This window comes from Macrosteles quadrilineatus, unplaced genomic scaffold (assembly GCF_028750875.1).
Source record: "Macrosteles quadrilineatus isolate MER2022 unplaced genomic scaffold, UCM_ALF_1.0 Scaffold_2__2_contigs__length_208266976, whole genome shotgun sequence".
Lineage (NCBI taxonomy): Eukaryota > Metazoa > Arthropoda > Insecta > Hemiptera > Cicadellidae > Macrosteles > Macrosteles quadrilineatus.
In genome coordinates this window covers 158,608,739-158,635,480 of record NW_026542595.1, presented here as the reverse complement: position 1 = coordinate 158,635,480, position 26,742 = coordinate 158,608,739, and the positions used below count along the sequence as shown (strand labels likewise).

The 26,742-nt window shown below is 34.0% G+C and overlaps 1 protein-coding gene across 1 annotated transcript in view; it reads right to left on the bottom strand.

Moving 5' to 3' along the window:
• Positions 1 to 26,742, bottom strand: part of LOC128985068 (uncharacterized) — a 164,277-nt gene that overhangs the window by 110,362 nt on the left and 27,173 nt on the right. The gene's annotated exons all lie outside the window — the stretch shown is intronic.

The window sequence follows — 26,742 nt, the reverse complement described above, 5'->3', positions numbered from 1 at the left end:
AAAATACGGTTATGGGTTTTTTATGGAAAACAACATAATTTTCAATAACTTTTGAACCGTAATTTTTACAGTATTGGTAGTTCTACCATTTTGTTCAGGATTCAAAGGGCTACAACATACTAAATTTTTTTCTAAATCGTTCGGACCATTTTTGAGATTTTTCCATCAATTTGTGGGGTTTTATAGGGAAATCAACACTAAAAATCTAAGTTTAAAAGAAATGAAAACACGCCTGGTGATACCATGGATTAGTACCTGCATACCAAATGTCATCAAAATCGGACCACAGGTGTAGTCTGTAGCTCTGTACACATCCACCCATACAGACACACACACACACACGAACACCACTTCGAAAACCACTTTATTGGATTCAGGAGGACCCAAAACGGATATATCCACCCAAAACTCAAACTCGAAAATTTTGACGTAAACAATACTTTCTCCTTATACTATGGAATAGGGGAGAAAGTAAAAAAAATTAATAGTGCTGCACCATATTGGTAGACCTTATAACTTTGTAATGATATTGAATACCATAGAACCAACTTGTGTAGATGAAACAGCTGAAAAAACTCTTTAATTCCATTTAAATAAAGATACTCATGAGGTTAACATGGGACACTCCAGAGCCACTGGGGCGGAGCCCGAAAGGATTTTTGAGATAACAATAATATGTTAGCCTAATCGGGAACGTGAGCTATCAACATGCCTAATTTCAGCCCAATCCGACCAGTTATTAATGCGTGATTGAACTTCAAACCAAACAGACTAACGCACAAATTTTCACATTTATAATATTGGTATGATTACAGAATATTCACACTATCTATACTATTATATAACAATCTAATGGTGTCTGTCTGTATGTGTATTACTAATAGGTGCAAAAACTACTGAACCAACTGGGCTTAAACTTTACAAAAATATAGCTACCATACCAAGGACCATTATAGGACTATTCACACTTCGATACTGACCGTAGGCTTTGCCCCTTTGGCTTTAAAAATTCTGATGTGAGGATTTTAAAAGTAAATATTGATTGGTCTCCATGGCTGCAATAAGTATACTCACAATGTTTACATTATTTGCTTTGACATTTCAATGTAAACCAGAAGAACTGCCAAATTGCATATTTCACAATTCAAGTCAGCTGATCCAATGAAATTAAAATATAATATTTCACACAATTATGTGGTTGGTTTATTTAATATAAAAATTTATTTAAGATCATTTATTCAAAAACTATGTCAATGATTATAGAATTAATAAATATTAAAAAATATTCTAAAAGCAATGCTGTATCAACTCAGGCTCTGCTTTCGATTAGTAAAGTGTCTTAAGTGTTATGAAAATAATGTTATTGATATATTTTCATGGAAACAGTAAGAAAATTACAATGTATAGATGTTTTGTATGAATTTGGAGGCTACTTTAAATAAATTCGAACTGCTTAACATGTGTTAGATTAACTTAACATAACTTGCACATCATATTGTTTTTTTATGTATATTTAGGTAAATTTAGTTATTATAGTTTAGTTATATAGTGTTTTGCTAAACCTTAAATTAAACTAAAGAATATCATCAATAACTAAATTGTATGTCGTTGATTCTTGTGTTATAAAATCTGTTGTATATGTGTAACTATATTTAATTATCAAATGGTAATACAAAATACTCTAATTTTATCTTAACATAGCTATCAGTTCACATTTACTTTATTTGATAAATTTATTATTTGTGTTCTGCCACACCACTGATTAAACCAAACCAAATAAATAAAACCTTATAAATAAAACCAATGAAAATATCATAAAACTAAGCATTACACGGTGTTCCTTTTTTTCTAAAATCAATTAAATGTTACTATGTTTACTTAATGGTAAGAAGTGTGAAAATGTAAAGGCAATGGACGATGGGACTGATTGAAAGAACTGGTTTGTATAGTAAGTTGTTTGTTGATAGAATCAGAGATGCAATGAAACATATACTGTATTTGCTATTACATTTTTTAGTCCTTGATGCTTTGATAATCATATTGGTTTTGTCTGCTGTCTTTAATGCTAAATTATTTGTTTAAACATTTTTTTATAGTATGTATATAGTTTCTTTAATATTTCAAAAGATTATTTATAAGGCACAAATGTATTTCTAAAGTTTATAACAGCTGACTTAGTTTTGCTAATGATTTAATGTAAGCGAAGAAACTGAAGATGGAAGGATTTGTGATTTAATATGAAGAAGAGTGAAATTTAACAAATGTTCATTTAAATTTAATAATTAGTATTTTGCAACTTCAAAATTGAAATTGAAAATGTCAAAAAAAGAAAAAGATATGTAACTAAGGGAGATGAAGATAAATCATATATGTAAAAGTTTTATTCGAAGATTTGGTCAGTTTTTTCTAATATATCAGCATACACTACATTTAAAATTAATCAAAACAAAAATGGTGGTATCCACTACTTACCAGATTTAAAAGTCATAACTTAAACGTTTCTATTAAGGCATTACAAGTTGAATTTTGTTTCTAAAAGTGTTGGCGGATGTGTAACTATTATATGCAACAGATGTAAAGATTAAAATGTTTCTATTTTGTGTCCTCTTCCCGTTACAAAGCACGGGTACAACAGCTAGTACTAACTAAATTACATGTTCACTTACCAGCATTTAAACACTATCCATTACTGTATTATTTTAATATGCTTAACTGTTAGTAAATTCTCAAAAACACACTTTGGAACAATAAAGTCTGCAAATTAACCCACAATTGGAAATGCGTGTCTCAGATACTCGTACCAACAAAAAGTATTAAAGGCACAGAATTAATTAATCAAGATTTAAAGAATTACTGATAAAACCTGAGTCGCAATTAGTTAAACTCCGCCATAGATTACTTTTGTTCTATTGTGGTGTATTGTAAATTTTCTCGATGTTTACTTATTTGTGTATAGCGTATAAAACTAGTTGTTTGATCGTAATGTAAGGTAGTGAAGCGGAATAAATATGTTTACTCGATCGCAATGTATTGGAATTCAATCGCTAAGCAATTCAACGACGTGCATTGTTTCAAATTGACGAGAATTCGTACAACGTCCATTTTTGACGAAACTTACCAAATGAATAAGTCATATTTTTAGATTTACTCACAAGATTTTGCAACTACTGTATTCAACTACCCATCGTCTAGATCTCAGTACAATGGTCCAGGGTATCGAGCGTACGGCGTACAGCAACAGAGGCCCTGTATTGATTAATCAAGAGAATGTGAGCCACTTTCAGGGCGCTGTAGTTCGTCAATGCTTACAACGCAGTGCACCCGTTGCACGCTGACATCGACTACTCAAAATACAGGGTGAATAAAAAGTCAAGACCCGCCATCTAATATTTTTCCAAGTAAATGTACAGAGATATCCTTTTGGGGGTCGTGCAATCTTAGCAGGAAGTTTCATTTTATGATTTTGAAATTTTTGAGTGTCCCCCCCAAAAGGGAGGATTCGGGGGGTAACTCCAATATTTTAAATGTAAACCCCCTTCAAGTGACACCTCATTTTGAAGTGTTTACAAAAACTTAAAGAATGGTGAAAACCAGAGTTTGCTATCTCATCTCTATCCAAAATGGTAGCCCGTCAAATTTTGTGGAAAATCAATGGTAAAATTGGTTCGTAATGGTTATATTGGCTACCATTTTGGATAGAGAAGAGATAGCTCACTCTGGTTTTCACCGTTCTTTAAGTTTTTGTAATCACTTAAAAATGAGGTGTCACTTGAAGGGGGTTTACATTTAAAATATTGGAGCTACCCCCCGAATCCCCCCTTTTGGGGGGACACTCAAAAATTTCAAAATCATAAAATGAAACTTCCTGCTAAGATTGCACGACCCCCAAAAGGATATCTCTGTATATTTACTTGGAAAAATATTAGATGGGGGGGTCTTGACTTTTTATTCACCCTGTATGTGTTTGTCCATCGAGTTGTTGTTATCACTTCATTCAATCATTCCATTAATTTTAACAGTAGGCCTATTAAAATGAGTGAAACACTAAAAACATTGATAAAAAATACTGAAATAATTAGTAAAATTTAAGAAGCCTGTACAAGTTTTCAAAAATTGTTTAATGGTTATTTTTTTCATATTGAACCATTATTTAAGCAAACGACGTTAGTAAACAGACATATCTATATATTTAATACACAGTTGTAAGTCTGTCAGTCATTACTGGACCGATCTTCAAGATTTATGTCTCAAATTATTAGTGATAATGCGTAGATTTGCCGAACTTCCTTAGGATTTACGTTTTATCTAAGGGCTACGACATACAGCCTTTCAAATGTCGAGTAAGTACAATTCTTATTGAAGAATAGTTTATAAATTATTCGTCAGCTGTTTTATGTTTGTCAGACATTTTTTATTAATTTTATAACCTCACTTTCAGTATGTAATTTTATTATTAATCTAGGAGTTCCTGTTTATAAACAATGTTTTCGAATAGGTAATATGTTAGTTTTCCTACGAAGTGATCTGAAGGATACCCATGGTACGGAAACTTATTGTTTCCATCAATATAATTTATTCTCTATGGCCACCAGAACAATCATAGGGAAATCCGCTTGCAAGTTGTAGCCTGGCCTACAGAAAATTGCTAATGAGTGGGAAACATACACAAATTTTATCATATGTGATGAATCTTATTTAAGATCAGTGTTTAACGTTCAGCGATACCAAACTTTACTTTCTCGAGATGGCGAGTACGCTGGATACGTTCAATTGCAATGTAAATTTTGTATTTTTGAAAAATGTGATTGTTTTCCTGAGTGATTCGAAGGAAAGTGGTAATTGAGTTTAAGTCAATGGAAACGTGAAACTACAATTTATCAGTGGACTATACCCTAACTATTTTTTCGAATAGACCTACACTACACACGTAAGTTGTGTGAGAAACTGTGACTTGATGTTTAATGGCAATGTTGACTCGGCATTACATCGTTATACAAATTTATCATAATCCTCAGGGTGTGAAAAGTACAAAAGAAAAGGAAAAAGTCCTTAACTGGGCGTAAAAAGACATCCAGAACAAAAAAAAACACGTAGAGAACCATCAAACTAAAAAAGTAAATAGCAGTGATGGTGATTAATGTGCTCTGGAAGTCCCTATAAAAACAGTGGCTCTTTTGAATTGGGGTCGTTGATTGGGATTTGTCACTACAGCAAATCTATGAATTTCGAGTCAGAACAGACAAATAGGGACAAAAATATATTCTCCTTATGTTGACACAAGGGGAAGGTAAAATTAGCTCCTTATCAACACTCTGAGTTCAAGAAAAATCTTATCAACGGGGCTACATGGACTATCAATAAAGTATTAAGTAACAAAAGAAACAAACAAACTTTCAAACCCCTATTTTAATAATATGAGATCATACAACTTTGCATTTGCAATGGCGAGTTCTAATTTCTAATAGTTCTAAGTCTCACAGATTAATCAACATCATTCAGTTAGTCTACATAATTTTAAGATCCGGGACTCCTCTTACCATCGGAGAGGAGCGTTAAAACCCTCTGAAGCAAAGTATGCCCAACATTAAATATACGTATACACAGCTGTTAGTCACAGAATGTGTAAAAAATCCGTTAAATGCGACCAACTGCTGATGTGTGATTTAAGTGACTATCTTTATTCTATACAACAAATGTAATGAACGAAAAAACAACTACTGTAGGAATATACATGAATAATTTATCTCCATAGCATAAGTAGCTTATTAGTTATCAGCATTGCGCAGTTCTTACATTGTTTATTTTTCAAATAAAACTCGAATTAATACAAAACATTCATTTGGTTAAACTAATATATCGGTTTCATTAACATAAATAGTTTAAACAGACCAACTATTAGTTTTATTTCATGTAAAGAATTAAGCAGCCCCAAAATTAAATTCAAAGATAAACAGTATCTGTTATTTATTACGTATTTTACTGCTGACACAATTCCCGTGGCGGAGCACGGGCGGTTAACTAGTTTTTCATAAAAAGATAAACTGTCAAGATAACTTGCAACATGTGATCAATTTTGCTAATACAAATAAGAAGCTGTTTAGTAAATGATTCAATCATTTCGTCTACTATATAACGATTGCGTAAGTGTGTATTATACCATCGATAAGTCGAACTGTTGAAAAGAATGCACCAATAAGCTAAAACCGAGCTAAACAATCGATATATACTTTTCACCACACTATGATGTTTTAGCTGCTTTAAATACGTCAATTGGTGGCTGAAAGTTACGTTTTGCTGGCCATGCCAGCTGTCATCGTCATTTGGGGACCGAGCATGTTTTTACATCCCTAGGGCCGCAAAATCAGCTGCACGGTAACTTTCTTGAAACATGAATGCATATTAAATATACGATCAGTATCCATAGCATTGCAATAGAATTGTTTTATTGTCACCGCTGCCTAGCAACTATTTATTATTTTTTTGCTGATTTCTCAAATTATTTCTTTACATAAACTTAAAGTTGTAGTTCTGTTGACTATCAGTGTGCATTATTATTGTGGTGAATAGTGGTAATAGGGTATAGTGTGGTGAAAAATAGCGTTCGTACCACGGACCGAAATGGTTTTGCAGCTCTTGATCGTTTTAAGTCCTCGACTTCATCTCGAACTTGCAAACTATCTCGAGCCGGCAAAACCTCCTTTTCGGCCCTAGGTACGAAATATACTATTCAATACATGCGATTGCTTACAATCGAAGTTTACAACTGAGTTTTTACAACAGCTGCAATTTTTCTTCGTAGGATGGGTAAAAGAGGTACTTTATACCCGAAAAGCGTGTATTAAACCGCTGTTTTTGCTTAATGACTTCAGAGTGTTGTACAACCCAAAAAGCTACATAATTATGACAGGACGCAATAATTTCCTTCAAAATGTAAGATAACTGTGGTAAACCCCAACTTTTGTACGGACTGGAGTGCACATTCAAATGATATTCCGTACAATCTTGTTGACAGCAGTAAACAATCAGGTCACTCATTTTCATGGTTAGTTTAATACGTGAAATTGAATATACCAATCAAGTAAAATGTAAAACAATACTTTGAAAAATGTCCAAGAGAGTCACAAAAACTGCACCAAGGAACTTGAACGTTTGTATAGGGTCTAGTAATATCGTCACGGAGTACTGGATATCTTAAGTCTTTCACAACCCTCGTCTTGATTACCGAACATTGTATTATAAATAAAAGTCTTCAAAGAAAGAAAATTTATAGATCAGATTTGTTTTTAAAAACAATTGTGAATGTTTAATATATTAAGTTATATTAAGAACCATATTTATCTCTTGTACTCTTCTAGTTCCGAAGCACGTAAACATTTAGTATAACGAGTAAGTATCAATTTAAATTGTTCAAACAGCAGAGAATAAAATAAACAGGGCGTCCAACAAGTAGGCACACAACCAATGACCGGCGGCGGGCTGCCCTCTCGCTAATACTATTACAGACAGTCTCTAACCAAATATCAATAAGCAGCCGACCTCTCCATTTTATTGCCCGTTTGCATTCTTCTCCTGGTGAACATCACACTGAACCATTTGTAAACAAAGAGTGAAGCAGTATGGGGCAGTGAAATTCAAAAGACTAAGTTTCATTTCCGACTTCAATTAATTGAAGGCCATCCGCATTTCCCTACCTAAACGCCAGCCCTACAAAGAAATTTCAAAACATTCCGAATTCTAACCTTTCCATCCATACACATTTTTGAAACATTATCCTTCACTAGAAAAAATATATCTTCTTTTTGTTCACTACTCAACAACAGATACCCATTTCGTAATTATTCCGACGCTGCAATTCATAATCACTCGACGCCATTCTTCCAAAATAATTGTCAATACAATGCCATCAAGCTTTTTAATAACCTTCCTCCTTACCTAAAGACCAAACAGATTTACTGTAAATAAATATCAGAAAATTCTTTTAAAAAAATACTGGATAATGACTTCTGCAGTGAGTTTCTTTGAGAACAGGTAGTGTTCAACAACAACAAAAGCATAGTTGATAGTTTTAATGTTGAGATGTTTTTAGTTGATGTAAGTATTTCATTGTAGCTAATGCATTTTTTTCAACTTTGGCTGAATAAACTACTTATGACTTACCAATGAGTATCTGGAACTTAAGTCCGGAATCAACCCCGAAAGAACGAACCCGCCAACTTCAGATTTTAAAGTGAGCACAATACATGCAGAAATTGTAATGCACGATGGTATATTTTTTCTGTTGTATCTCGTTATTTCCCACTAGTGTACATGTTGCTCGAAATCGAGCAATTGCAAATAAGTACAGTATTTATTTAAAAACGAATAAAAGTCACAATTTCCTATGAGTTTAAAAGACTCAACTCATAGATACGTACCTAACAGTTCCTTATAATAAACATTTCTTGTAAATATTTTATCATTTTTCAAAATCTGATCTCGTTTTTGATGTATTCTACAAATGTTTCCCACTTATAGCCGCATTAGGTTGTCCATGTTGATCTTCGTCAATGATAATGTAGTCTGCATGGTACTACCCATTGTCGCCAGTACGTTAATAAATTTCAGTCATTTTTTATAGCGATAAAATTTTGTTTTCATTAATTAAGAACTGCCTGATTTTCTGCATAGCCTCTCTGTCACAGTTTTATTTGCATCAATTGGCATTAATTTGGCTGGTTACTGTTATAACGTAAGTTATATTTACCTGAAAAAATGCAGAATTGAAAGGCCTAATGTTGGTCAGATGGTTTTTTGTTACCCTTGAATGTGAATAATAATGTGAATACTGTAATGCGAATCCTTCAATGAAAGTTTTTACTAAGGTTTCTTGGGTGTAGTCATATTATTTTAAACTCACTTGACTTTTATGAAAACATATATTTAATGTCCTTGCCGCACCAGTTTAACTCGGCCTTAGAGGGATTTCCTTTGCCAATCATCATAAGTTAAGTCCGTGTTTCCTACAAAATAGTAACATCGGCTAAGATCCTTGTTCATTGTTTGTGGGAATCTTCATATTTTAGGTGTTCTTTATTATAGGATGATAACGATAGTATGTTTTTAAATTTCTATTCCACTTGGTGGCATTCTATTACTTTACTATGTTTCCATGGTTAACAAATCGGTTCTTTCAATGATTGCTCAAGAATTACAGCACCCTGTCAATTCATTTTTTTTATTTGGTAAAATATATCAAATTGCCCAGGCTTTAACAATTTTTTACATTGTAATATGTACGAATGTATATTAAAATAGTAAATATTTAATTTCAAGAAAATCACCAATTTGTACCCAATGCGTTCGTTGAATTGAAAAATAAATAACAGCAATTAAATTATACAGCTGATCAAAATGTAAACAATTATGTTCTTCATAAGGATAACATGGGAACTTTAAAAGCCACTGGGGCAGAGCCCAAGGGGTGATTTCAAAAATGTAAGGCCAGTTTGCAAATCTACGCGACACGCCCTTTCCAATGAGACGACAATGGGTAAAATCGGTTAAGAAATGGCGGAGGAGTTAAACCGACATACTTCGTGTTCGCGTATTAATTATATAGATTGAATTTGCAATTATTATAGCATAGGTAACCTAATAAGCACGAAACACAGGTGCTTATAAATTATACAACAACTCTTTATTGCAATTTTACTTTCTAGAGGTTTTGCTGGTTAAATTCCTAAATCTAGATTGGTTTCAGGATTGTCTAACGCAAAACATTTTGGTTGATAGCTTTAATTAACCATTAAAAATCCATTATATATTTCAGAATGTTAAATTCAATATCCTTCTCTTGTCAAATAACATCGTTAACATAGATATAAATTGTACATTTTAGTATTTCTGTACTATGAAAGTAAATTTGACTACAAAGTACTACATTTACTAATTTACTAAATACTTTATAAATTATTGAAATTTAATAGCCTGGAATATTATCAGCTAGTAGTTTTCACAGAGATTTCTATTATTATTTATTTTTTTTAGGTAAAGTTTGCAGACTTAGGTTTTAGTTTTGTAAATTTTGTTGAGCAATCACGAAATAAAATATTCTTGGGATGCGAAACAAGAGTAACCCTGTTGAAACGATGTTAACATTGTGCAAGACATATTATACTCCAGGACGTCGGTTTTCCTAAGTCACATTTGTTTTTCTGCCAATCTCGCGTCTCTCTTATGTAGAAATGTATTTTGATATGCAGACAACTAGTATTTATATTTTAAAACTATTGTTACTGGTATTAATAGGGGAGTTTAAAATAAAACCCCCGCCGCAACAAACCTGCAGACAGAGCGAATTTGTTTTGTCTGATTGGATTTTTACTCAAATACTTCCTTAAACATTTAAGATTTTATTCCCTATTTAAATAACATTAGATTTGACAAGAACTGATTTCGGGTTTGCTGCTACAGTGAAGAAAAAAAATGCTTTAGTGAATTATTAATAACTTAGTATGAAATAAATAAATTTGATCATAATATATCAAAAAAACTACATATGATCAATTTCTCCCTAAAAGAATAACATGGGATGGATTTTAAATGTACGAAGGTTTTTTGCTTCAATATACAAAATTTAATTTTAGCCTCTACCTCAACACGATAACTGATTGAAAATTTCATATTTTTATGGGTTTAAGTTTCATGATTTATCATTTGATCTTACCTATAGAAAATCAGCCAAAAAGTACACTTATAAATCAAACAAAATTTCTTCTTAAAATATTAGTCTTTCAACCAGTGCTCAGAAAACGGAAAAAGTCACAGCCACAACTATTAAAAAAGTGAGTATAGCCCAAAGGGGTTCTTGTTATATACATATATTTTATATTAGTATTTTATGTAAAGACTACTCCAATATGATTTATTCTTCATCTCTTTGTCCCTGCCATCTCCAAAATGTAGCTTTGTGCTAAGTCTTCTGTTGAATCTATTATCTAAATAAATCCTTTAAATATACGTTGTGTTGTGATTATTTAGAAGCCCATGAAGAGCTAATAATGTTATTTAAATAGATTCAATTGAAAATCAATTCAGAAAAATGGAAATTCGCTTAGTCGGCAGGTTTGCTGCGGCGGGAAGATTTAATACTTTAATAATTACTTTTTAAATTGAAATGACGACCAAATCGTTAATTGAGTTGACGATTGGTTAAGGTAGGCCATAGAACGTAAATTTATATAACACTTTCAAATTGTGTTTTTGCCTCTGGTGAGACAATAATGACCAAGTAAATCGGTCCCAGGGCCTTACCATTCCATCTCCGGTAACCGCGTCTTCACTATGTTGGAAATTCACTCAAAATGACATTGGTACACGTTCAATCCTGCGACACTATTTTCTGCAAAATAATTCCAGCAGTACTAGGGTGACGGAAGTGGCCCAACGTTTTTGGACAGTCACGACTTCATTTGGAGGGGGTGACTTTTAGCTCAAACGTGTTCTACAAACAAGTAATTTATCGTAAAAAATAATTTTATGAAATTATTCCAAATATTCACTAGTCAAACTTAAATTCACACTTTTCCAATGCATACATAAAAAATAATTTCTATACACATAAATATTTAAATTTGTTATAGCCCTCAAAACGACGTCATCAATTAATTGATCAAGTGTAAAACATCTTGAAAGAATTACATACAATAGTTTTCAATTCAATCTTTATCAAAATACTTTCAAAAATTACTCTCCTAATACATCTCAACCGTCTCCCCCTATTTTTCTGATCTTTTACAAAACCAAACAGACCAAGTACGTTGTACTACCTTCAAGACTTTTAGCGAATTAGGGAAGTAGCTATTACCGTAGGTGGCACGGTAAGACCTAGACCCGGGACCGATTTACTTTTTCATTTTGATGTCCCCAGAGGCCAAAAACACTATTCGTTCAAATTTTTATATATATATATATAGACTTATATATATATATATATACGTCCGTGAACGCGATAACTTGAGTAATTTTTGCCCGATTTTGATGAAATTTGGTTTAAAGGTGTAAAGCGGGATAAACTTGAATGAGTTCGCGAACCAGCATGATCGGACCATGGGAACGGGGCTTTACGGGGGGTTTTATGGGGTAAAAATTGGTTTTTCTCACTTTTGACCCTCAAAACACAAAATTTCCCAATTTCTCTTTAGACCTTTTTAAAGAGCTTAAAAAAACAAATAATTTAGTATATGAAAGTATTTTTGTTCGATTATTAGTAACGGAGAAAATTAAAAAAATTGTCAATTTAAAATTCCCATGTTATTCTTATGTAGAATATTGTCAAATGTTGTAGTTTGCTTGTTTATGAATATATTTTGATCAAACTTGGCAAATTTATTTATTTTCTACTAAGCTATCAATATTTTACTCAAAAACACACTTTATTAGTTTCCTTGTAGCAGCAAACCTAGGTACTCGTTAAACCTAATGTTATTAAAATATATTTAACTGAAAATCAATTCAGACAAATGGAAATTCGCTTAGTCGGCAGTTTTGCTGCGGCGGGGGTATTTAAATTTACAACTAGACAAATAAGTACTATAATCGAGTCAGTAGTTTCTCCCCGCAAAAATCCAAAATCTACCTAAAATTCACAACATAGTTGGAGTAGTCAGCCTGGTGGGGAGGGGGAACACATCAATAGCGACACTAGCGCTACAACGCGGAATTTGACAAAACTACGCCACTAGATCGATCTCAGCTGGTCATACAACAATGGGTGTCGCGCCGGCTCAACGCAAAAACTCACTCGATTTCTGTTCTTTTTTCATCCAGGCTGGATATCGTCGTGGAAATCAATATATAAATCTGGTGTGTTCTTTAATCATGAACACATTTATGTACAAATTAAAATCATTTGTTAATTTTAAGCTGATTTTGAATGCATTAGTGATACCACTGAACACGTGGTTTTATCGACAATGGTTTGGTTGTGCAGAATCAACAATGGAGTTGGCAACGGTGTTAAGGGATATTTTATAGTGATGTTTCATAAACAATAGTATTTATTTAGAAGTGTACCTTTGTAGTTGATTGATTTAAAATAAAGGACTACTGTTCCTTCGCTAACTCTATATTGGTTGTAAGATTTCGTTTCCAATAATTGGATACTGTAGTAGACATACTGTAAATTTAAAAAAAAACTTGTTTTATTCAAAGAGAACATAATATTTGAGTGAGCCATAGAGTGTACTAGGGTACTATTGAAGTTAAAATTCCTCCTTTCGTTCATACTAAGATTTGTACGAGTTCATAGTAAGATTAGTGAGTAGAATGCCTATTGGGGGCACAATCGTCAAATTGATAAAAGGGACATAATACATACAATAAGTTATCTTTTGGGCATTAAGGAATGAAAACGATGAAGTTGTTCTGAAAATTGGTCACTTGGATCCTTATTTACCGGTACTTGACAATCTATTTCATTTTCTAACATAATGGTCTTTCAATTCTTATTTAGAATGTTATTATTCCTTATGTTTATCTTTATTCTAATAATATAGTCAAGTCAAATTGAAGTTATTAGCCAGTCATATTAGTAATTTCTCACAATTGATATTTCACTACAGTCCACGCTGGTAATAGGTCAATAATTGAACTAGGGTTTCATCAAACTTGAATTCGAGAATTGGGGCTTGTTGGCATGAGAGAGGATGGCTTCTAGCACCAATGGCACGGCACCTGCATCGCCTACCCTTGTATTAGTTAGTGACTGGTGACTGGTCTGGTGGTGACGTATCTACAACGTGTGTGTATGTGTGTGTGTGTGTCAGATATGGGCAGAGGTTTCAAAACAGTCACGTGACTTGACCTTGAGCAGATTTCATTGCAGCTTCAACCTAGCCTAGCCCCGCGACAATACAATACACACACCACACACACGCAGGTTGCGTAAATACCTTCGTAAATATTCAAAGATATATTTTTTTTTACTTTTCATCAATCGTTATTGAACACTCTTAACAAATCAAGTAGTTTGCCTATCATATTAAAACACCCCCACCGCAGCCAACCTGCAGACTAAGCGAATTTCCATTTACCTGGTTGAACTTTCACAAAAATATTCCCCTAAATTAGTCCAATTTATTTTGTATTTAAACAGTATTAGTTTAAATTAATAGGTTTGCTGCTATAAGAAAGGTAATAACAAATGGTAAGGTTTGTTTTAGCGAATTTCCCCTATAGGGTATATTAGCGAATTTCCCCTATAGGGCATAAACTATTACCGTAGTACTCATGGTAAGACCTGGACCCGGGACCGATTTCCTTTTTCGTTTTGGGGTCTCTAGAGACCAAAAACACCATCCGTTCAAATACATATATAAAAATATATATATTTTTATACATGTGTCCGTTAGCGCGATAACACTAGCAAAAATCATCCGATTTTGATGAAATTTGGTACAAACGTGTAAACCTACGTTTATTGGAACGAGTTCGCGAACCAGCATGATTGGACTATGGGAACAGGGGTCAATGGGGTAAAAATTGGTTTTTCCCATTTATGACCCTAAATCTTAAAATTTAGCAATTTCTTACCAAACAATTTTGTAGAGCTTAAAAATCAAATAATTCAGTACCTATATGAATAATGAATAATGAATTTTATTTTCTAAAAAACAAACAATCATCAAATCATAAAACAATTTGAAAATTAACTGACCACTTTGTCCAGGATTTGTGGCCAGTGTACACAAAACTTATCTTATCTATACATTAAATGAAGAATTCAGTCTTATCAGTCCGTTACTAAAATTATCACTCCTGCTGCTACCTGTAGCATATTGAAATTGAAATTAAGTCTACTTCTAAAAATTAAAATATACATATTGAAGCGTTATTTGCGCCTAATGGTTACGGAGAAAATTCCAAAAAAATGTTGATTAGAATTCCCATGTTATTCTTATGGAGAATAAATAAACTGTTGTCGTTTGCTTGTTTATGAACATATTTTGATCAAATTTGGAAAATGCATTCATTTCATACTAAACTATTAACATTTTACAAAAAAAGACCTTTTTACCCTCCCTGTTACAGCAAACCTAAGTACTCGTTAAAGTAATGCTATTTAAATATTGAATAAATGTGATATTTTTAGGGAGACATTTTAGTGTAAATCCAATCAGGCGAATGGAAATTCACTTAGTCTGCAGGTTTGCTGCGGCGGGGGAATTTTGAAATGTTTATAGCTTGGTATGAAATGAACTAATTTGCCAAATTACATCAGACTATTTTCATAAAGAAGCAAACTAAAACAATTTATTTATTCCCCATGCCCCATATGAATAACAGAAAAATATTTATGGTTTTTTATTTGAATTTTCTCTGTAACTTTCGACAACGCTTCAGTAACTTATACTTAATTATTTTTTGTAAGCTTCACTACATGTATGGGAAAGAAATTGCAAACGTTCATGTTTTGAGGGTCAAAAATAAGAATATCCTATTTTTACCCTATAAAACTTTGTCCAATAATGTCAGTTCAAACATTTGTACAAAATTTCGTCCAAATGGATGATTTTACTCGAGTTTTTGTGCTAACGGACACATATATACATTATTTAAAAATATAAACGGTTGGTAATTTTGGCGTCTGGTTACATCAAAACAAGGGAGTAAATTGGTCCCGGGTCTAGGTCTTACCTAAGACCTATAGTAAAAGCTGGGTATAAGGTATAAGCTATGGGAAATTATATATATATATTATATATATATGGGAAATTCGCTAAAAAAATTATTGCTTCAAAATTGTCAAAGAATTACATGCCCTTTTTTACAAATTTCACAAATTAGTTTATTTGATACTAAGCTGTCAGTGTCAACATTTCAATACAAACCCACCTTATTACCTTTTATGTAGCAGCAAACCTAAGTACTCTTTAAAATTAATGTTATTTTGAAATAGGTATAAATCTGACAATTTTAGCGGGAATCTAGCCAGGTTGATGGGAATATGCTTAGTCTGCAGGTTTGCTGCAACAGGACTATTTATTTTACTTTAATGAAAGCTTTTTGAAGTAAATCAGGTAAATCAAGGTGTCTGTGGAATAAAGTAGGATAATCTCTGTGAAGCTTTATTACTGACAGATCAGCTGTTTCAAATGATCAAGAACACATGGGTCAACTACTGGACGTTTCCTTGGATTGAACAGGTGATCACTATAACCACCCAGACTCGGCATAACTTTTATCCAACATAACTTTGTAGTGGATATGAATCAAACAGATAAAATGAGAAGATATATTTTTTTGGCTGTTCAAAACAGTATACCTTGATCTTTTAATAACTCTTGGGTCTTTTCTTGAGCTTTTGATAATTACTCCTGGTTAAAGAATCAGATTAGCCAATAACAAAGCTGTTGATTCAAAACTAATTTTTTAACCCAAACCACGGACCCTTGTGTGTCAACAAAAATAAATAGTTCTGAACCAGATTTTCCACTCTGATTCCATATAAATCTAAAAGAATACATTGATGAAACTCTGTGAAAACTCTAGCCACAAAATGTGATAATTAATGATTAATGACAAAACAAAAAGTTCTGACAGTCAAATATTAGCAGTAGTAAATATGACACGACTATCTATTGCACATACAACATTTACAACAGGTGTTTCTCAGCCTATACCTTGGACTGTCTTGATATTTATAATTACTATCAGTGATAAGTGATATCATATCATTGTTTGAACACTGCAGAAGGCAGTTCCAGTTCAATCTGAGATAACGTTCTCTCAGGTCAAACTTTGCCTCATCAAGAACATCAAACAAGGATAACTTGTTATTTGAATGGGAAAAAACAGAAACTTGTATTAAGTTTAAGTTTAAATTCTGTTTGTGTGATTCTGTCCTTAAAGATGTTACTCTCTTGATTCAGCTGTTGGAAAATACTCATTTGAAGAAAGTTGTTGTTATAAGTTCAAGAAGTAAATCAAATAATATACTAAGTATCAATATTTAACATAAGTTTTAATGAAGTTTGGCATAAGAACCAAAAATGTGAAATAACAGTTTTGACTACAACAATGTGAATAATCACCGCATTGTGTAACCGGTACAGAATGAACTTTGGGGGATAGCATTGAAAGGATTGGAAGTTTGGCAAATACTATTTTTGAAAATACCAGCACACCATACTACTACAACCATACTACTACCACTACTATAACTACTATGACTTTACTGGGGAGCGAGCTGGTCTAGTGGTTAGAGCATAAACTTCAGTCCCTGAGGTCCCGGGTTCAAATTTCGCCGAAACACCAATGGATTTTATCCAAGTGATAATGCCGCAACCCCTAAGTCTAGCCTATGAAGCAATGTGAAAAACAATCCCTGGCTCGTGCCTAGCATCCTAGGACAAAAAAGAGTAAAACACTATGACTACACTCAGTCATGGGAACCTGTATCAGATCGAATTATAACTGCAAGATTTGAGTCCCGAGTGAGGCCCATCACTATAATACAGTGTTATGCCCCAACCGACCAAAGTAAGGAAAATTTTTATGGACAGTTGAGTGCTACAATTAAAAAAATCAAAAAGAGAGACATAGTTTTCTTGATGGGAGACCTCAATGCAAAGTTAAGAAGTGAAAATGCCGGAAGAGAGTTAGTCATGGGTAGGCATGGAATTGGAGTCATGAATGTAAATGGAGAGCGTCTTGCAGAGCTATGTACAGACTTTGATTTGATAATAGGAGGGACTTGTTTCCCACATAAAACGTGTCACAAGGTTTCATGGGTTTCTCCTGACCATCATACAGAGAACCAAATTGATCACTTTGCCATAAGCCGAAAATGGAGACGTTCACATATGGATGTGAGAAACAAGCGTGGAGCTGATGTGGGGAGCGATCACCATCTCATGATTGCGACTATTTGTCTCAAGATCTCTGCAATAAAAGTGGGAAAGCTGAGTGGTAGAAGTAGTCGTTATAACACAAACAAATTGAAGAATCTTGAAGGTAAGGAAAGTTTTTCTGTGGAATTGAGGAATAGATTCCAAGAGCTTTAAATACCAGAAGAAGACGTCGAAGAGCAGTGGAGCTGCATTAGAGCAGCTGTTGAAGAAACTTGTGAGGGATTCCTAGGATACCAGGATTTGGGGCGGAAGGAATGGATAACAGAGGAGTCTTGGTCCCTTATAAAGGAAAGGAGGCTGTCTAAAACTGTTGTTAACAATAGCCGCACGAGAGGTCAAAAAGCTGAAGCCCTGGAACGCTAAAATGAGGTAAATCAAAGAGTGAAAAGAAGACTGAGGCGTGACAAGAGGGATTTTACCAATAGATAGGCAACAGAAGCTCAAACTGCGGCCGACTGTGGTAATTCCAGAGAGCTATACAGAATTACAAAACAACTAGCAGGTAAACATTTTAGACGTGACAAGCCAATCAAAGATAAAGAGGGAAACATCTTGACCTCAGAACAAGATCAAATCAGGCGATGGAGTGAACATTTCCAGGAAGTGTTGAATGTGACAGGGAATTTAGAGGTAAATAGAAATGAGGGAGCTGAACACCACTTACAAAATGAAAGACCCGATCCCAGAATATCAGAAGCACCACCAGGCTTGGATGAAATTGAGGAAGCGGTAGGAGAATTGAAATCAGGTAAGGCTCCTGGCATTGATAATATTCCTGCAGAAGCCTTGAAAACTGAGCCAGGCCTAACAGCTCGTATTCTACATCCTCTTTTAGTAATTATTTGGAAAACAGAAAGGATTCCAGAGGAGTGGAGTAAAGGAGTACCGGTAAAACTACCAAAGAAGGGTGATCTCTCCAATTGTAACAATTGGAGGGGCATAACTTTGCTTCCTGTATGTAGCAAAATTCTTGCTAGAATTATCTTAAATAGAATTAAAATTCCTGTCAATGAAAAAATCAGGAAAGAACAAGTGGGATTCCGGCAAAATAAATCGACCATCGACCACATAAATACCCTGCGGATAATACTCAAGCAGTTTGCCGAACACCAAGCAGCATTGTATTTAGTTTTCATCGATTTTGAGAAAGCTTCGACTCAATTAACAGACAAAGCATTTGGAAGGCAATGAAATCTTTTGGTATACCTCCAAAGATTATTAGACTGGTAAAAGCCATGTATGAAGAGTTTTCATGCCAGGTAGTGCACAATAAGTCTTTGTCGGATCCAATAAAAACCAATTCAGGAGTCAAGCAGGGATGCCTATTATCACCTATGCTCTTTCTTATGGTCCTTGATCTCGTTATGAGGGAAGTGATGAATCGAAACAGAGGAATCTAGTGGGGTATTAATTCAAGGCTGGAAGATCTGGATTTTTCAGACGATCTATGCATCATGGCCTAAAGTTTCAGAGATATTGAAACTAAGCTGAACGATTTAAAAGTGGAAGCGCAACAGGTGAAAACCAAGGAAATGAGGTTGAATAACCGGAATAACACCCCCCTTAGAACTGGAGAGGAAGAGGTAGAAAGAACCAATGAGTTCTGCTATCTGGGTAGCTTGGTGGCCAGGGATGGAGGAGCTGACCAGGACATAACAAACAGGCTCAACAAAGCAAAGGCGGCATTTCCCCAGCTGAGACCAGTTGGAGGAGCTCCGAGATTAGAAGGAAAACAAAGCTCCGAATCTTCAACTTGAATGTCAAATCTGTCCTTCTCTATGGTTGTGAGACGTGGAAAATAACAGCTGTTGCCACAAGAAAACTCCAAACCTTCCTCAACAAATGCCTTAGAACCATACTAAACATACTATGTAATCTCCAATGAAGATTTGTGGGCTAGAACCCAGCAAGAGCCTATTATAAGGCAGCTGAAAAGAAGAAAGTGGAGGTGGATCGGGCATATCCTACGACAATCTCAGGATACAGTGGCGAGACAGGCCTTGGACTGGAACCCCCAAGGAAGCAGAAGACGAGGGAGACCAAGAACCACTTGGAGACGGACGGTGGAGAGAGAGTTGGAGGGACAAGGCATGACATGGGCTAGAGCAAAGGAACTGGCAAACCATAGAGACCGCTGGAGAGTGTTCGTCGGGGCCCTAAGCTCCCCCTAGGAGCTCAAGGAAATAAGTCAAGTAAGTCACACTCAGTACTACACATACACACCTAACCACATTTCATACTACTATTTTGTATGAAATGAAATGAAATGAAAAAGTGCTTTATTGCTGCTTTTATTTACATTTCCAGATACCACGCAGGGAATCTGCCAAAATAAACACTTTAGGCATTGGCCGGAAGGGCCGTCGGCCAGGTTGGCAACACAGCAAAGTTACAATAACACTTAAAACAACCACAACATATATATACCTAACAAATAATCAAAATAATACGATAGACACTGAGAATATAATAATAAGCTACTTGAACAACAACAATACAGTTTAATTTACGGAATAAAAAGAATAAAACAAATAGATTACTATTTTATTTACTTTTTTTTTTAAAGGAAAGAAATATACAACTAATTTTAGGCACTTTTAGACTAGAGAAATGTTTGATTTAAAAATTAAATTCTTCTACCAGTGCCCATCTGTACTGCCAGGCTTCTCTTCTCTCTCTATTACTACTATTTTGTATCACACCTCCCAAGATTCTGTAGTACACCAATGAGCAAATTGAAATTTGTAATGGTTATGTTTCATTAGGCTTCCTCATTTGTTGATGTCTTACAATATTTCACGAAGACAAACTGTGTTATCCATGAGATGGTAAAAAGAGCTAATTTACTAAGATAGCAAGGATTGAGGATGATATTGTGAATTTTGTGTTCATTTGTTATGGACCAGAAACAGTAGAACTTAGATAAAAAGACTTTCATGGGGATATTATTAAATAAGACTTGTTATCAAGGTCCTTATCGAAGTTTGCAATAACCTGTGCCTAGGGGTAAAATAAATTCAAGGGGATTTGGAGATGACACTGTTAACGAGGGTCTTGTTATCGAGGTTCCACTGTAACAAGAAAATGATTTACTTCGTCAGATCTGTGTAAAACCAATTTTTTTTTATTTTCACTAAAACCCCAGCATTTTGTTCTTTGTGTAATATTATATTATTTTGGTTTCATGTTGGGCTACTGGTATAGTGTTTAGAGCTCTGGGTCGCTTGCCCTGAGGCACACTAAACCCTACAGACCTGGGATCAAATCCAGCTACAATGGTTTTCAGGAATCAAAGTTATCTTAAAATACCCTCGCCACAGCAAACCTGCAGACTAAGTGAATTTCAACTTTACCAATTACATTTTTACAAAAATATTTCCACAAATAAGAATTATTTATTCCCAATTTAAAAAACATTAAATTTAAGAAGTGCTTAGGTTTGCTGACCTGGGGAAGGTAAAAAGTGTTTTTGACCAAACTTAATATCATAGGATGAAATAAATAAATTTGCCAAATTGTAGGGATATATTTAAGTATTAATATTAAATTTACACTTTTGGCGAATTTCCCTATAGGGAAGTAGCTATTACCGTAGGTCTCATGATGGTAAGACCTAGGCCCGGGACCGATTTACTTTTTCATTTTGATGTCCCCAGAGGCTAAAAACACCCTTTGTTCAAGTTTTTATATATGTATATATAGAGATATATGTATATGCTAGTGTCCCTGTTGCTCAAATTCGAGCAATTGCTAAGTATTACACAGGCGTTATTTTATAACGAATAACAGTTATAATTTCTGATGACTTTAAATATTCGACTCAAAGATTATGGAAATACTCATAGCCGCATAAGGTTGTCCATAATAACAATTAAAAATTCTAAAAAAAACATTATTTCTATTTCTTCTCTAGGTGGTGTTCTATGACTTTCCTATGTTTCCATAGATTGAAAATCGGCTCTTTCAATGATTACTAAGAAATTCAGCACAGTGTTAATTCAGTTTTATTTTTAGTATATAAAATTATCCAGGCTCTCTCGCTTTTTTCTATCGTAATATTTACGCCAATCCAAATTCAAATAGTAAATATTCAATTTAAACCAAGTCAGTGTTTGTAGCAAACTGTTAAATTAGCAAACTTATTGACTGTTTACAATTAACATATGTTCTTCTTCTTACTTTTAATTTCTGACAACAGCTGGACAATTGTTGTTTCCCATGTTAATCTTATGGAGAAATATGAAACTTTAAAGGGCCCCAGGGGAGGACTCTCTAATAAGTTTCCTGCACAACTTCACGTTACGCTCTTTCCAATGACACCAAAAACATGTCAATTGGTTCAGTAGTTTCGGAGGAGTAATTGTCACAAAAAACCTGCTTGCGTATTAAATAAGTCAAGAAGTTATTTATTAAATAAGTATAGATATATATATATACAAAATATATATGTGTCCGCATGGACGATAACTTGAGTGATTTTTGTCCGATTTTGATAAAATTTTGTTTGAAGGTGTAAGGCGGGATAAACTTGAATGGGTTCGCAAACCAGCATGATCGGACCATGGGAATGGGGTTTAACGGGGGGGGGTTTTATGGGGTAAAAATGGGGTTTTCTAATTTTTTACCCTTAAAACACAAAATTTAATAAATTTTTCTCCAGACCTTTTTAAAGAGCTTAAAAAAACAAATAATTTAGTATATCAAAGTGTTTTTATACGGTGATTGGTTATGGAGAAAATTCAAAAAATTGTTAATTTAAAATTCCCATGTTGTTCTTATGGAGAATGTTGTCAAATGTTGTAGTTGGCTTGTTTATGGAAATATTTGATCAAACTTGGCAAATTTATTTATTTCTTACTAAGCTATTGATATTTTAATAAAAAACACACTTTATTAGTTTCCCTGTTGCAGCTAACCTATAGTCCTCGCCACCCTAAGTTGAGGCAGCCCAAGGCCGCACGGCGTATATCTAGTGCGGCCTTTGGCTGCCTCAACTTAGGGTGGCGAGGACTGTAGGTACTCGTTAAACATAAATGTTAATTAATTAGATTAATTGAAAATCAATCCAGGCAAATGGAAATTCGCTTAGTCGGCAGGTTTGCTACAGCATGGGTTTTTTATGTTCTCTGTAATTTTTAGGCATTCAAAAGAGATTCAATATCTGTATAATTTATTTATTTTTTAAGCTCTACAAAATGGTTTATAAAGGATCTTTTTTACCCCATAAAACCCCGTTCCCATGGTCTGGTCATGCTGGTTTGCGAACTCGTTCGAATAAATGTAGGTTTACACGTTTATACCAAGTTTCATCAAAACCCGATCATTTTTGCTTGAGTTATTACGCTAACGGACACATACAGGAAACCTTTGATAGTTCGACACTCCTTGTAGTTAGCTGAGCTATTTTGTCAAGTGATATTTAATGGTTACTATTGTGATGTTTGATAAATTTGGGTGGTCTCTATATAGGCCTAAAACTTGTGTTTTTACTTTCCTGTATATTAAACTCCATTTACTCCCTATAGTTCGACATTTCGATAGTTTGACACCCCTGAAGTCCACAAAGTGTCGAACTATCGAGGTTCTACTGTAGTATATGAATTTTAACAGACGTTGTTTTTGGCCTTTGGGGAACTTAAAACAAAAAAGTATTGGTCCCGGGCATAGGTCTTACCATGAGACCTACTGTAATAGCTTATTCCTATATGAGAAATTCGCTAATAAAATCCAAATCTTTAATTCACACAGTTAAGTTCTTTAACTGAATTTTTTATCTTGATTCAAATCAAAAGTATTGAATGACCGAGAACTCGCAGCAGTTAAGACTATATTCAGCCTCAGTGGAGTCTTATGTAAGATTATAACATCATATACGACTGATTCAGTTACTGATATGCAAGTGGCCTTGTTTCTGGCACAGTTACGGAGCCAATGCCAGCCCACTACTGTTAATATCAACAAAAGTAATAAAGCTATTCTTTCCCATGTAGATAAAAATGTAATACAGACTTTGGATACGGAAAGTAGACTTCTCCTTATAATATCTCGTACAATTTGAAGACTGTTTTCATGTGTGTTGTATGTCTTGTAATAGTGTAAAGACTGAGTGAGCAATGACTTGTTGATTACAATAACAATCAATTGTTTATAGAATGTTTATTTTGTTAAAATGCTTTTAAAGTTGGTAAAATATGAAAATAAATAAATGTTAAACATAAACCTTGTTTAGATATTTAATATTCTATGCTTTTAAATAGCATATGATTCTTCATGTTTATCTTACATCTGTTTACAAATAAGTTGTTGTTATGTTTTTATAAATAGAAACTTTTAATATTGCTAAAAATGTCTCCTTTATTTAGAACTAATTAATAAAAACTAAACATGGTGCAGTCGGTAGGACTAATTTGTAATTGATTTAGATAGCTTACATAGAGCCCAGTAATATTAAGTAAATATGGCCACCAAAACATAGCAATGATGATACATGTATTCCTTATAAACTAGCCACCCTTTCAATCAACATAATACAATGTTGAGGCGTGATTCTATCTAGTTCCAGTAAATGCCGCATATGCGGGTTGTAGGTTTGTTTAGTTTTTATTAATTAGTTCTAAATAAAGGAGACATTTTTAGCAATATTAAAAGTTTCTACTTATAAAAACATAACAACAACTTATTTGTAAACAGATGTAAGATAAACATGAAGAATCATATGCTATTTTAAAAGCATAGAATATTAAATATCTAAACATCTTCCCCTTTTGTCATGAAGAAGACTCAAACTCCAATCTACGAGATGAAGAAGACTCAAAACTCAAATCTACGACATGAAGAAGGCTCAAACTCAAATCTACAAATAAAATGAAAGAAGTTCTGAAGTTGAGGTCAAATCTGAGCCTATCTTCCAAGAAGAAGAAATACTGAATCAAGACCATGTTGCTCTAAGGAGAAGCTCCAGGAGTAAACACGCGCCTTTGTATTTAAAAGACTATGTCAGCTAGGAGGGGAAGAATGTCATATAATTCCTTTCTATTCTATCTGTACATTGAAACATCTGTTCAAATGTTAAGAAATTGTTTTTGTTTACTTTGATGTTTTGGTTCATATTGTACACTTTTATATCATGCTAGATTCTTTGTTCAATAAGTATTTTATGGTTGGAACTTGAATTAAATTTTTATCAAATTTGAATCAACAATTTGCATCCTTCATCAATGTCAACAAGAGAAAAAGAAATGGTTATTGTTACGTATTTGAAACCTTGTCCTTGATTATTTACTTTGAAAAAGGGATTCTTTGTATTTTACGGTTTAATGATGGTTCTTTTTAGCAAATTTCCCATATAGGGAATAAGCTATTACCGTTGTACTACAGCCTCCTCGTGGTAGTACTCATGGTAAGACCTCAACCCGGGATCAATTTAATTTTTCGTTTTTAAGTTCCTACAGGCCAAAAACACCATCCGTTCAAATTCATATATGTAGGCTATATATTTATATATATACTAGCTGACCCGGCGAACTTCGTATCGCCTAAGTTATAGGTTTCCCCTAAGACAGACCGATGGAAAGAAAGTACCGTTACGTTTAATTTTCAAGATGATCTCGTTCGCATCGCTCAATCACGTCCTGGTTGAAGTTCGTTCGCTACGCTCACTCACCTTTGGGTTGGAGCTCGTTCGCTACGCTCACTCACCTTTAGGTTGGAGCTCGTTCGCTGCGCTCACTTGCCTTCAGGTTAGCTCGTTCGCTACGCTCACTCGCCTCTAGGTTGAAGTTCGTTCGCTACGCTCACTCACCTTTTGGTTGCAAATTAGCTGTTGTCATAAATGTAAAAGAAATAATAGTGTTGCACCCTGTTGGTAATCCTTGTAACTTTAATGCTATTGAACATCATAGAACAGAACCAACTTGTTTAATTGAAACAGCTGTTAAGATTCATTAATTCCATTTCTCATAAGGTTAACATGGGAAACTCCAGAGCCACTGGGGAGGAGCCCTTTTAAGAATTTTGAAACGGGAAATAGTTTACGTCCGATTCCCATACCTACAGAATTTACACACCAAATTTCATAACGATCGGTGAAGTCGTTCCGGAAGAGTTTGCAGACAAACACTGTGACACGAGAATTTTATACATTAGATATGTGTCGGTTAGCGCGATAACTCGAGCAAAAATGATCCGATTTTGATTAAATTTGGTACAAATGTGTAAACCTACGTTTATTCGAACGAGTTCGCGAACCAGCATAATCGGACCATGGGAATGGAGGTTGATGGGGAGTTTTATGGGGTAAAAATGGGTTTTTCCCATTTTTCACCCTAAAAACAAAAATTTTTGCAATTTCTTTTAAAACTGTTTTGAAGAGCTTAAACAAATGAATAATTTAGTATATTGAAGCGCTCTTGTATGCCTAACGGTCACGGAGAAAATTCAAAAATAGTGTTAATTTAAATTTCCCATGTTATTCTTGTGGAGAAAATGACAACGGTTATAGTTTACTTGTTTATGGATATATATTGATAAAATTTGGCAAATTTATTTATTTCATCCTATACTATTTGACGTATGTTCAAAAAACACTTTTTACCTTTCCCGTAGCAGCAAACCTAAGCACTCATTAAATATAATGTTATTTAAATTGGGAATAAATATGTCTTATTTATGGAAATATTTTAGTAAAAATGTATGAGACAAGTTGAAATTCGCTTAGTCTGCAGGTTTGCTGCGGCGGGGGTATTTATTTAATTTCCCATTTACATGAAATTAGCTGTTACCATAGGTCTCGTGGTAATACTTAGAAACAGGATGCCTTTTAGCGAATTTCCCATAGGGAATAAGCAATTTT